Raw genomic sequence first — 13965 nt, forward strand, 5'->3', positions numbered from 1 at the left:
TTTAATTTTAATAATTTTATTACCATTATTATATATGATGATGCTGATTATATATTAATATTATTAGCATTATTATGTTCTTAATTTTAATTATTATATATCATGTGTCGGCATGGTGAGGTTGGGAAATTAATTGCTTGTATCTAGCTTTAATATTATATTAGTTTTATTGATCTATCATATATTCAAACACAGATAAGCAGGAGATTCATGAGTCCATGACCATATGATATCTGAGATGAAATTTTAGGTTCGAGAGTCGAGATGATGAGTAGATGTCTTATGAAATGGTTTTATAGACATGAATATATTTTTTCCACGTTAAAAATGAAAGATTAAATGACTTATATAAGTGGTCAAAATTAATTTTCGTAAAATAAAGACGGATACCTGGTTATTATAAAAAATTTATCGCACAGGTCTGAGCTCAGAGCGTGACAGGATCTATATCAGTGATCGAGTAGTTATTAAGCATATTTTTTTTACTTAGTACGAAGGGAAGAACTATATTTTTGATCATGTTATTTACACTTTTTCACTTTTGGTGTTTTTATTCATGTTACCTGCATGTTTTTTTTTTTTTCGTTTTTTTGTTACAATGAATTTTCATTTATAGTTCTGTAACTTATAAATTGTTTCATTTTTTGTCTTTTAACTTGTATGTAATTTTTATTTTTGTTTTTTTTTATCGGAGTCTATGTTTATTGATCATAAAGCGACCGAAAATGAAAACAAATATAAGTAAAGGGATAAAAAATGAAATAATATATAAATTATAAGACTAAAAATGAACATTTCCTGTATCAAGATCGGACAAATTAAAAATGAAAAAAAAACAAAAAAAAAACATGCAAATTACAGAATTGAACATAAAAATTCATTGTTTACCTGAATAATGTGAAAAAAGTGCAATTAAGAAGACAAAAAATATAGTTATTCCTAATATGAAAATATAAATATGTTTTAAATCACAAAATTAATTAACGATTAAGTTAATGCGAAAGTGGGGAGGGATAAAGAATGACGTTTTGCAACGAAGTTATAACTTATTTTGTGACGTCATTATTTATTTGTTTATATATTATAGACAGATTGGAGGAGGGGATCGTTTAGATAAATGAATCTTTACATAAAGGCTCAATTATTAGGTGTCGCATGCGAGATTCTTAGCGTATCATAAACTATTTAATAATAGATTAAGTGCTTAATCTTTTAGAAATAATGTAAATGTTATCAACAAATAATCAACCAAAGGAATATGTTCCAATAAAGATGGAGAATTATACGCGTGCAATCAGATGAAACACAAATACACAATAAGAGGGAAAGTTTAGTTTTGTAAAAAGAGATATTATTCTTAGTAAATATTTTTTTTAAAAAACAAAATTATCTTTAAAAACTCTAAATAATGACATTCTAAATCTTATGTTCCATGATTGTTGAGAAAATTATAGTATTGATCATATCATTTGGCAACTTTTTCTTTTCTTTTTATTTTTCTTCTTTTATTTTCATTTTTCATTTTTCCGTATAAGTTATCAAAATTCATCTTAATCCAATAATTTTTTTCGTTGCTTTAACCTTGACTCCTTCCCTGTTGTCTAGATTATGACAAATTAGATCCTAAATGTACAGTTGGAAAATTTGATTGTGCTTAATGAATTGAAATTAAGCAATGCGAAGTTCGGAAAAAGAAAAATGATTGAGAAGCTCAAAAAAAAAAAGAAGATTGAGGTGCAGAGGCGCAGAAAATTGCGCCCCTGCACTGGTCATGCTGCTTGGGCACAGGGGTGGTGCAAGGGCGCAATATATTGCGCTCTTGCACTATTGCTTCTGCCTTGGAATTTTTCAAGGCACCTAGGGTGGTGCAAGGGCGAAATATGTGAAAGAGTGGGTGCCCGATTAGCCAACTTGTGGCTAAGGGCTTTTATGACTCTATGTATAAACAATCTTTTTTTAATATAATTTACATTCATTAATGGCATTTTCTTTGTCTTTCCTCATATTGTTATATTGTGATATACTATTGTTGTTTTGATAAAGACCTTGAATATACTATAGTGTAAGTAAGATGAGATAGTGAATAAAGAGAGATCACTATTATGAAACATATCTTATAGTCACTGTATATTCTAAACAGTTCCTAGTCAATTGAGCCGTCCGCTAATAAGGATAAGGATCGCTCGAGATTGAGACTAGCATTTGTGATGCCAAGTACCACGTTTCATTGGTAATGGACATGGAGATGTTCAAAGCATGCAAATGAATATTCATATGATGAAGGATCGAACTACCCTATTCGGACTTTCCAAGTGGTTATCACTTATCGAGTGGATAAAGTCCGCGGTTTTGGTTGTACACCATTAGTCCTTACTACTTGAAACATCATTGAGACTCTATATGCTAGTACTGTACTTTGACTCATTTACCGACTCTATTGGGGTCATCAGGTATCAGGATTGGGTACAGTTACGACACATATAGGAGTCGATGCTTTGTTGTCAAGGATTCACCACATACTTGCGAGTGTGGATATCCTATATCTGAGGAGATATTAGTGTGACGAATCTCTGGCCAAAGTACATGATGTGTTTTAGGTTACTCGATTTTCCTAGTAGCACATACGATGTCACTATTTGATCTTCAAGATGCATTGCATAGTTGTCGAATCTCGAACGACTCTCGATGTACCAATGGTTGTTGATTCGATCGGGATATATGGATGAAGGGACCGTACTGTACGCTAACCAAAATCTACTTGTTCTTGCAGGCACTATCAGTGATACCTAGGGAATCATGGAGCGATGTTGCTAGACGCTCTTACCATGATTCGATGGGTAAGTCGGAAATTGTTGTTCCGAGTCACAAGGAGTTGTGAGCCCACGGCTAGCTGTATCCCTGAACCATTGAGGATCACACAAGTAATGGATTACTAAACCCCGTTGAAATAGTTAAATTTAAAGAGTAAAATTTAATGAAAGAGAAGTTGGACTTCTTAACTAAAAGAGAGTGGAATTTTCTAAAATGACATAGGGATGGACATTTTTGGAAATCACTGAATTCGGATTCAGAAAAATTATCTTGATTTTAAAAGATGCAGAAATGGTTTCTGTGCACATTGGTAAAATCAGTTTATCAATAGGAGTCACGATGAATTTTATATTAATTTCTATAATAACAGGCTTGGCTTGTTGGGCTTAAGTTATGGATTGTGGGCCCTAAGGAGTTAGTGTCCTAATACAATTATAACTTAATTTAGTCTAGAAATTATCTATAAATACATGTGTAGTGTTCGAAAATTACATAGCATCCACTCTTGAAATTTTCGAAAATACTGCATAATATTTCTGAAAAATTACATTCTGAATTGACAGATCAAATCTGTTTATTCTCTTCGACAAACATCTGATTGATTTCTAGTGCAATCAATCAGAGGGTTTTAGTTTTCTATTCGTGGACTTAATTCCGGAGGTTGATCGTGATAGTCATCGGTTCCCGAGATTTACAAGAAGAGCAGATTAAATTCTGTTGGAGTACATAATCAAGCCTTTGCTTGAATAGGTAAAATATTTAACTGTGTTTATTATTTTACTTGCAACAATTTTAATCGTTTGGATTTGATACCCACGATATGGAATCGTTTCATATCGAAAAATAAAATTTTTAAACTTCCGCTGCTTCGGGTATCACATCCGTGTGATCAGAGAACGCGTGTTCCAACAGTGGTATCAGAGTCAGGTTGTAATCTTTGATCAAACGATTAAAATTAATCGATTGTACAAAATTTTTAGCCTCGGTTTTTGGAAAACAAAACGAAATTTTAAACGAAAATTAAATTTGACGAGGGCAACGGGGCAGCGATCGTCGCTGCCCCTGGTTGCTGCCCAAGGGCAGCAAGATCACTGCCCAGGGTAGCCAAGGGGCTGCCCTACACCCCACGTGGGGGCGGGGCTGCCCGGGAACGTCCCGGGCAGCCCGGAAAATTAAATTTTTTATTTTTTCAAGAATTTTAAATTTTTGAAATTTTAGTTTTTGGTCCGATCGAAAATTGTTTTTGATTGGTCCACGAGGCATCGGATCAAATTGTTTGAGTCCAAAATTTTTAAAATTGATTTTTGGATAAATTTGAATTTTTGAAAAATTTATAAATTTTATCCGTTAAATTAGATTTTATAAAATTAATTATTTTGGTACAATTGATGATAAGATATGATCTTATGAAAGGATAAGATAAAATTTAATTTTATCTTTTTAATTATGATGCCATTGCATGTTATCCAATTATTTAATTATTGAATTAATTATTGGATAAAAGGATGATCGATTGCCATGACCAATTTGGTAGGTGTATTTTAGGTTATTTACATTTGGTTTTATTGTTGTTGGGTTTTATTAATGGGTTTGGTTTATAGCCCAATTTGAATTGTCATTTGTAATAAAAAGTGGGTCTGGTTTATGGCCCGTTCCCACCCTTAAATATGTATCCCCTACTTGTCATCGAAATTTATTGTAAATTTATTAGACTTAGTGGGAGATAAAGATTTAAAGATAAAGGTGGGCCCAACAGACAATAAAGACCGAAGAAATGTAAATTGGAAGCTCAATGTAATAGGATTGCATTGCATACTTGCATATCACCTAGGATTGGACTTAGACTCGTGATTGGCAACCACAGGTCGATTAGTGATTGAGATCGATCATCCTTTAAATAATATATGATATTATTGTTTTATGCATGTTTAGACTAAATTGTATGAATCCCGCAAGCATACAAATATTTCTTGATGAGACAATTTTCAAAATTAAAAATCCCTAATTTTAAATATGATTTAAAATTGATACCAAGATAAACAAAAGGGAATTTAAATATTGTTTAAATGTTCCTACCTTCCATCAACGATCAATGTATGAGATGCTACCCGCGGGCACGGTCCGGCTCATATTATTGGAGGGGCCCGTTCGTCGAAAAGCTGTACATTGGATCGACACATGTCGTAAGTTGGGTGGAACTCCCATGGGATTGGCTCATATTATTGGGGATCCACATGGCGACCGTCCATCACAACTTAATATTGATGGGTCATCTTGACATGTCACATTATACGGCGTCATATTATTGGGCCCTTATTGGACATGAGGTAAAAACATAGGGGTTGCTTTGGAAGCAATTGTGCTCTACCTTTTAAAAATTATGGTTGGCTGATATTATTCGGAACTATAGTTTGTCAATTGGACTCCATAGTTCCTACTAAGGAAACAAGTTTCCCGTTTTCACTAGAGGGTAGTGAAATCGTTAAAATAGTGGGAGTGAAATTCATAAAATTAAATTTTGTCATATTTTATGTCTTAGTAGATTAATTAAACAATCACTGATTATTGTCTGTTTCTTTTCAGTATTTCATTACAATGAATTCGCGCAATCCACTATACTCAATTCTCGAACAAAACAAATTGACTGGCGCAAACTACACGGAATGGTTCCGTAAATTAAAGATTGTTCTAAAATCGGAGAAAATTTTCTACGTGTTAGAAAAGAATCATCCAAAGGAAGCACCGGCTAATATAAGTCCGGAAGAATTGGCAAAACTTGATCAATGGTGGGACCATGATATCAAGGCTAAATGCTATATGCAAGCTTCAATGCCTGATGAACTCCAGACGCGATTTGAGGATGCCGTGAATGATGCTGACATACACATGCACCTCAAGAAACTTTTTGGAGCTCAGTCAAGGTCGGAGAGGTATGCCACCGTCAAAGAGCTCATGACATGCCGCATGCGAGATGGGAATTCGGTCCGTGAGCATGGGGTACACATGATTGGGCTCATTGAAAAGTTGGTAACACTCGATTTGACATTGGAGCATGAACTAAATGCGGACTTGTTACTTCTTTCACTTCCTTCGTCGTTTGACGGATTTGTGGTGAACTTCAATATGAATAAGATAGAGGCCACCCTTGAAGAGATGGTCAATATGCTTGTGTCTTATGAGGCCACATTAAAGAAGGATAAACCGGTACTCTTGGTTGGCTCCTCTTCTTACTCCAAGAAGGGGCCAAGTGGAAAGGGTAAGAAACGTTCTGCCCCACCCAAGAAAATTGTACCACAGAAGAAGGGCAAGACAAAAGCTTCAAACGTGAACATATCTGGAGATGTTTGCCATCACTGCAAGAAACCCGGTCATTGAAAAAGTAACTGCAAGGAATACCTCGAGCAGTTGAGAACTGCAAAGGGTATGTTTTACATTGAAATAAATGTTTCACTTAATACTACTTCTTGGGTATTGGATACCGGATGTGGATCTCACATTTGCAATGATTTGCAGGTGATGACAAGAAGTCGTAAGCTTAGGATGGGTGAGACCCAGCTGAGGCTCGAAAATGGTTCCAAAGTTGAATCCAAAGCAGTGGGAGACGTTTATTTAGTTTTGCAGAACGATTTTAAGTTACTTTTAAGAGATGTTTTATTTGTGCCAGATTTGATTAAAAATATTATTTCTGTTTCTATGCTTGATAGAGATGGTTATTCTTGCAATTTTGTGAATGAGATTTGCAATATTTACAAGAATGAATGTTTAATTGGAAATGGACAACTTGAAAATGATCTATATAACTTAAAATTAAAAGACGTTCCAATTAATTATGTTGATAAACCGGTAACAAAAAATAAAAGGAAAAACGATAGTCAAAACCCGGCAAACCTTTAGCATGCTAGGCTAGGTCATATTTCCTCAAGAAGGATGAACAAGCTAGTGGGAGAGGGCATGTTTGATATGTCTGATATTAACTCTCTACCTACTTGTGAGTCCTGCCTAAAAGGAAAAATGACTAAATCTCCTTTCAAAGGGAAGCCTGAGCGTAGTCAAAACCTGTTGGACATACAGATGTTTGTGGACCATTTAGTATCGGTACTAAATTTGGAAACACCTACTTCATTACCTTTACTGATGATTATTCGAGGTATGAGTATTTATATTTAATGAAATATAAGTCTGAATCATTTGAAAAGTCAAGGCTGAAGTAGAAAACAAACAAGGTAGAAGTATTAAAGCACTTCGATCGGATCGAGTTGGAGAATACTTAAGTACCGAGTTTTTGAGCTATCTAAAAGAGAATGAGATTCTCTCTCAGTGGAATCTTCCTACGACACCTCAGCTGAATGGTGTCTCGGAGCGTCGCAATCGAACTTTGTTGGACATGGTTCGATCTATGATGAGCTTCGCTGAGCTCCCACCTTCGTTTTGGGGCTATGCGCTTGAAACAGCGGTATTGTTGTTGAACAATGTCCACACCAAACCAGTGAATAAAACTCCATACGAGTTATGGAATGGCAAAGCTCCCAAGTATTCGTACTTGAGGATTTGGGGATGTCCTGCTTACGTGAAGCAGATAGTGGGAGATAAGTTGGATAGTCGATCCACCTTATGTTATTTTGTAGGATATCCGAAGAATTCAATCAGATATTATTTCTATCATCCTACTGAAACAAAAGTGTTTGTTTCGAGGAATGCCACCTTCATGGAGAAGGAGTTTTTATTAGATAAGAAAGGCAAGATGATGGAACTCGAAGAAATTTGAGAAGAACCTGAGATACAAAATAACGATCCCACACCTCAAAAACCTTCAGTGGACACGCCTACATCTAGGAGATCCGAGAGGACTTCTAGACCTCCTATTCGATATGGTCTTCTTCTTGAAGGGAATCAAAGTGAACCCGACATTGGATGTAATCCAAGAAACTTCAAGGAAGCAATTTCTGATTCGGATTCAAATTTATGGCTTGATGCTATGCAGTCGGAAATAGACTCGATGCATACAAACCAAGTTTGATCTTTAGTAGATCCTCCTGATGGAATTGTTCCAATAGGGTGTAAATGGATCTACAAGAGAAAACTTGGGCCTGATGGCAAGGTACTAGCCTACAAGGCACGATTGGTAGCAAAAGATTATACTCAAAGACAAGGAGTTGACTATGATGAAACCTTTTCACCAGTCGCAATGTTCAAGTCCATAAGAATCCTTATTGCCATAGCAGCATGGTATGACTATGAGATATGGCAAATGGATGTGAAGACTGCATTTCTTAATGGAAACATTAAGGAAAAAATCTATATGATGCAGCCCGAGGGATTCACATCCATGGGAAGCGAGCATAAGGTATGCAAGCTTCAGAGATCAATTTATGGTCTCAAACAAGCATCAAGAAGTTGGAACCGGAAATTTGATGAAACAATAAAGGACTTTGGTTTCATCAAAAACCCGGAGGAACCGTGCGTGTACAAGAAAGTAGTTAAGGATGCGGTGACGTTCTTAGTGCTTTATGTTGATGACATCCTACTCATTGGGAATAACGTAGGGATGTTGCAGTCAACAAAGATATGGTTATCAGGTAGATTCTCGATGAAGGATTTGTGTGAGGCCTCCTATATTCTAGGGATACAGATCTATAGAGATAGATCTAAGAGAATGATAGGACTCACTCAAGCAACCTACATCGACACCATATTGAAAAGGTTTTCTACAGATGAGTCCAAGAGAGGACATTTACCTATGTGTCATGGAGTTTCTCTATCCAAGTCTATGTGTCCCAAGACTGATGAAGAGATAGAGAAAATGACACACATATCATATGCGTCAGCCATAGGTAGTATTATGTATGGGATGATATCTACCAGACAGGATGTAGCCTTTGCTCTGAGTGTCACGAGCAGATATCAGGCCAACCCCGGTCAAATGCATTGGAAAGCCGTGAAGGATATTCCTAAGTACTTGAGAAGGACTAAGAATATATTCATGGTTTATGGAGGAAGAGAATTGAAATTGGAAGGCTATACCGACTCTAGCTTCCAAAGCGACGTGGATGACTCGAAGTCAACCTCTGAATTTGTATTCATGATCAATGGTGATGCTGTCTCTTGGAAGAGTTCCAAGCAGGACACCACAGCGGATTCCACCACTGAGGAAGAATACATTGCAGCATCAGCTACAGCTAAAGAGGCCGTTTGGATGAGGAATTTCGTCCAAGAGTTGGGCGTAATTCCTGAAGCTGTTGGTCCAGTTTTGGTGTACTGCGACAACACTGGTGCCATTGCTCAGGCAAAGGAACCAAGGTCTTATCAAAGATCCAAACACGTACTGAGGAAATACCACATCATCCGGGAGATTATGGAAAGATGAGACATCACTGTCGAGAGAGTGGCCTCTACAGACAATATCGCTGATCCACTTACTAAGCCCTTTCCAGGAACATTGTTTGACAAACATCGCGAAGCAATGGGATTACGTAGTATGACTAGTTGGCTTTAGGGCAAGTAGGAGATTGAAAGAGTGGGTGTCCGGTTAGCCAACTTGTGGCTAAGGGCTTTTATGACTCTATGTATAAAATATCTTTGTTTAATATAATTTACATTCATTAATGACATTTTCTTTGTCTTTCCTCATATTGTTATATTGTGACATACTATTGTTGTTTTGATAAAGACCTTGAATATATTATAGTGTAAGTAAGATGAGATAATGAATAAAGAGAGATCACTATTATGAAACACATCTTATAGTCATTGTATATTCTAAACAGTTTCTAGTCAATTGAGCCGTCCGCTAATAAGGATAAGGATCGCTCGAGATTGAGACTAGCATTTGTGATGCCAAGTACCACGTTTCATTGGTAATGGACATGGAGATGTTCAAAGCATGCAAATGGATATTCATATGATGAATGATCGAACTATCCTATTCGGACTTTCCAAGTGGTTATCACTTATCGAGTGGATAAAGTCCGCGGTTTTGGTTGTACACCATTAGTCCTTACTACTTGAAACATCATTGAGACTCTATATGCTAGTACTGTACTTTGACTCGTTTATCGACTCTATTGGGGTCATCAGGTGTTGGGATTGGGTACAGTTACGATACATATAGGAGTCGATGCTTTGTTGTCAAGGATTCATCACATACTTGCGAGTGTGGATATCCTATGCGATCTGAGGAGATATTAGTGTGACGAATCTCTGGCCAGAGTACATGATGTGTTTTAGGTTACTCGGTTTTCCTAGTAGCACATGCGATGTCACTATTTGATCTTCAAGATGCATTGCATAGTTGTCGAATCTCGAACGACTTTCGATGTACCAATGGTTGTTGATTTGATCGGGATATATGGATGAAGGGACCGTACTGTACGCTAACCAAAATCTACAGGTTCTTGCAGGCACTATCAGTGATACCTAGGGAATCATGGGGCGATGTTGCTAGACGCTCTTACCATGATTCGATGGGTAAGTCGGAAATTATTGTTCCGAGTCACAAGGAGTTGTGAGCCCACGACTAGCTGTATCCCACCATTGAGGGTCACACAAGTAATGGATTACTAAACCCCGTTGAGATAGTTAAATTTAAAAAGTAAAATTTAATGAAAGAGAAGTTGGACTTCTTAACTAAAAGGGAGTGGAATTTTCTAAAATGACATAGGGATGGGCATTTTTGGAAATCACTGAATTCGGATTCAAAAAAATTATCTTGATTTTAAAAGATGCAGAAATGGTTTTTGTGCACATTGGTAAAATCAGTTTATCAATAGGAGTCACGATGAATTTTATATTAATTTCTATAATAACAGGCTTGGCTTGTTGGGCTTAAGTTATGGATTGTGGGCTCTAAGGAGTTAGTGTCCTAATACAATTATAACTTAATTTAGTCTAGAAATTATCTATAAATACATATGTAGTGTTCGAAAATTACATAGCATTCACTCTTGCAATTTTCAAAAATACTGCATAATATTTCAAGGGGAATTTTCGAATTCCTCTGCTCCTTTTTGAGTTAATTCAGTCTGTAATTTTTGTGAAAAATTACATTCTGAATTGACAGATCAAATCTGTTTATTCTCTTCGACAAACATCTTATTGATTTTTAGTGCAATCAATCCGAGGGTTTTAGTTTTTTATTCGTGGACTTAATTACGAAGGTTGATCGTGATAGTCATCGGTTCCCGGAATTTACAAGAAGAGCATATTAAATTCTATTGGAGTCCATAATCAAGCCTTTGCTTGAATAGGTAAAATATTTAACTGTGTTTATTATTTTACTTTCAACAATTTTAATCGTTTGGATTTGATACCCACGATATGGAATCGTTCCATATCGAAAAATAAAATTTTTAAACTTCCGCTGCTTCGGGTATCACATCCGTGTGATCAGAGAATGCGTGTTCCAACAATATGTTGCGCCTCTGCACCGGTGCTTCTGGCCACACGAAAAGTTGCATCCTTCTTTCCAATTTTCTGATATTTTTGACTTTTTTTTGGTGAATTTAGTCAGTTATTTTTACCAAAAGACATACCACATGAGTGAAAAGTTTTGTCTTTACATATAAATACTATAAATATGAGAATCAAACATCATTTTTGATATAGATAATCAGATTCTCAGATTTTCAAATACATTCTTCACATATTTTGTTTTTTCTTCTTTTTACAAAAGAGAGTTCATATCATTTCTGGTTGTAAGAACTTGTGATATATAGTGCTATGTTCACAAGTAGAAGTTGTTGTATCTTGGGAAAAGATTGCCAAACACCGTAAGCACCAAGAGCGGGGCAAAATCTTCTTACAGAAATCGTGTTCAACACGAGCCTCAACTGTTGAATTCTTTTCCTGTTTTATTTTGCCATATTAAAGTTTTTTCCAACAAATATACCAACAAGCTTTAGAAGATTCTTCTGAACAAATTTGAAGATGGCATCATCATCAACAACGACGAACACTCCTGCGACACATGGAGAAAAACCTGAAAAATTTAATGGTGCAAACTTCAAAAGATGGCAACAGAAAATATTGTTCTATCTCACAACTTTGAGTCTGGCTAGATTTCTGAAAGAAGATCCTCCTTCCATTCCTGAAGATGAAGTCAATCCTCGCAGAAGGGCCGCAGGAGACACATGGAACCAAAGCGACTTCCTTTGCAAGAACTACATTCTGAATGGACTACACAATGCATTATACAATGTGTATTGTCAAGTGAAAACTGCAAAGGAATTGTGGGAGATGCTTGAAAATAAATACAAAGCGGAGGATGCTGGCCTTAAAAAATTCATTGTAGGACGTTTCCTAGATTTCAAGATGGTAGACTTCAAATCTGTAGTGAGTCAAGTGCAGGAACTACAAGCATTACTGCACGAGATTCATGCGGAGGGGATGAGTCTAAGAGAGTCATTTCAAGTTGCTGCATTGATCGAGAAACTCCCTCCTTTTTGGAAGGATTTCAAAAATTACTTGAAGCACAAGAGGAAGGAAATGAAACTCGAAGATCTGATCACAAGACTGAGGATTGAGGAAGATAACCGTGCTACCGAGAACAAGGCAAGTAAGATGGCTGCTAAAGTTAACATTGTGGAATCAAGCAACAAAAGGAAGAAGCGGAAATTTGTGAATGTAAAACCACCACCGAAGTATCAAAAGAAGTTTAAAGGAAATTGTTACAACTGCGGAAAACCAAACCATATGGCAAATGATTGTAGACGCCCAAAGAAAGGGAAGGAACAAGCAAACATGAATCAAGAAAGGTCGGTACCTTTTAATTTTTCTGAACTTGATTTAACTGCAGTTGTATTTGAGACGAATATGGTGGACAACCCAAATGATTGGTGGGTTGATACGGGTGCTACCCGCCACATATGCTTCGATAATGAGATGTTTTCCACATACACTCCAAGTTCTGGGAGAAAGTTGTTTATGGAAAACTCTGCCACATCGGAAATTGTGGGGGTTGGAAAAGTCATCTTGAAGATGACGTCTGGAATGGAAATGACCCTTGCTGAAGTGCTACACGTTCCTGAAATAAGGAAGAATCTGGTGTCGGGGTCATCACTAGTGAAACATTGATTTAGGCTGGTTTTTGAATCAAATAAGTTTGTACTGACCAAGAATGGTCATTTTGTTGGAAAGGGGTATCTCGAAGAGAGCCTCTTCAAGTTAAATGTAATCGCGGTTCACCGCAAGATTGATGGCAATAAAGTTGATAATTCTATTTACTTGGTTGAGTGTTATGATTTATGACATGTTCATTTAGGACACGTAAATTTTAATACTCTGCGACGTTTAATGAATTTGAAATTATTGTCAAAGTACAAAATCGATCCAACACATAAATGCGAAGTTTATGTTGAAGCAAAAATGACCAAGCCGCCATTTCATTCTATTGAAAGATGTACCACTCCTCTAGAATTGATTCACTCCGACATTGGGGATTTAAAGTTTGTGCAAACAAGAGGAGGAAAGAAATACTACATAACATTCATAGACGATTGCACAAGGTACTGTTATGTATATCTTTTGAGAGGTAAAGATAAAGCACTTGATGCGTTCAAAACTTATAAAATCGAAGTTGAAAATCAACTTTGTATGCAAATAAAAAGTATTCGCAGTGATAGATGAGGAGAATATGGAGCTCCATTTGATGATTTTTGCTCATCCTTGGGTATTATACATCAAACTACTGCTTCATATTCGCCTCAATCTAATGGGATTGCCGAAAGAAAAAATCGAACTCTAAAAGAAATGATGAACGCGATGTTGATAAGTTCGGGCTTACCTCAAAACCTGTGGGGGGACGAAATATTATCGGCCAATCACATACTGAACAAGATTCCCCACAAAAAAATGATAAGTCACCATATGAATTGTGGAAAGGCCACAAACCTTCCTACAAATACATCAAAGTGTGGGGGTGCTTGGCAAAGGTTGAAATACCAAAGCCAAAACAAGTGAGAATAGGACCAAAGACGGTCGACTGCATATTCATTGGATATGCACTTAATAGTAGTGCCTATAGATTTATAGTGCACAAATCTAAAATTTATGGAATGACCAATGGGATGACTATTGAATCCAGAAATGCAGTATTCTTTGAAAGCATATTTCTCTGCAAAAAAAGGGAATATGACACAAATATTCAAAGAACAAAAGAAA

This window comes from Henckelia pumila, chromosome 1, assembly GCF_033568475.1.
Source record: "Henckelia pumila isolate YLH828 chromosome 1, ASM3356847v2, whole genome shotgun sequence".
Classification (NCBI taxonomy): domain Eukaryota; kingdom Viridiplantae; phylum Streptophyta; class Magnoliopsida; order Lamiales; family Gesneriaceae; genus Henckelia; species Henckelia pumila.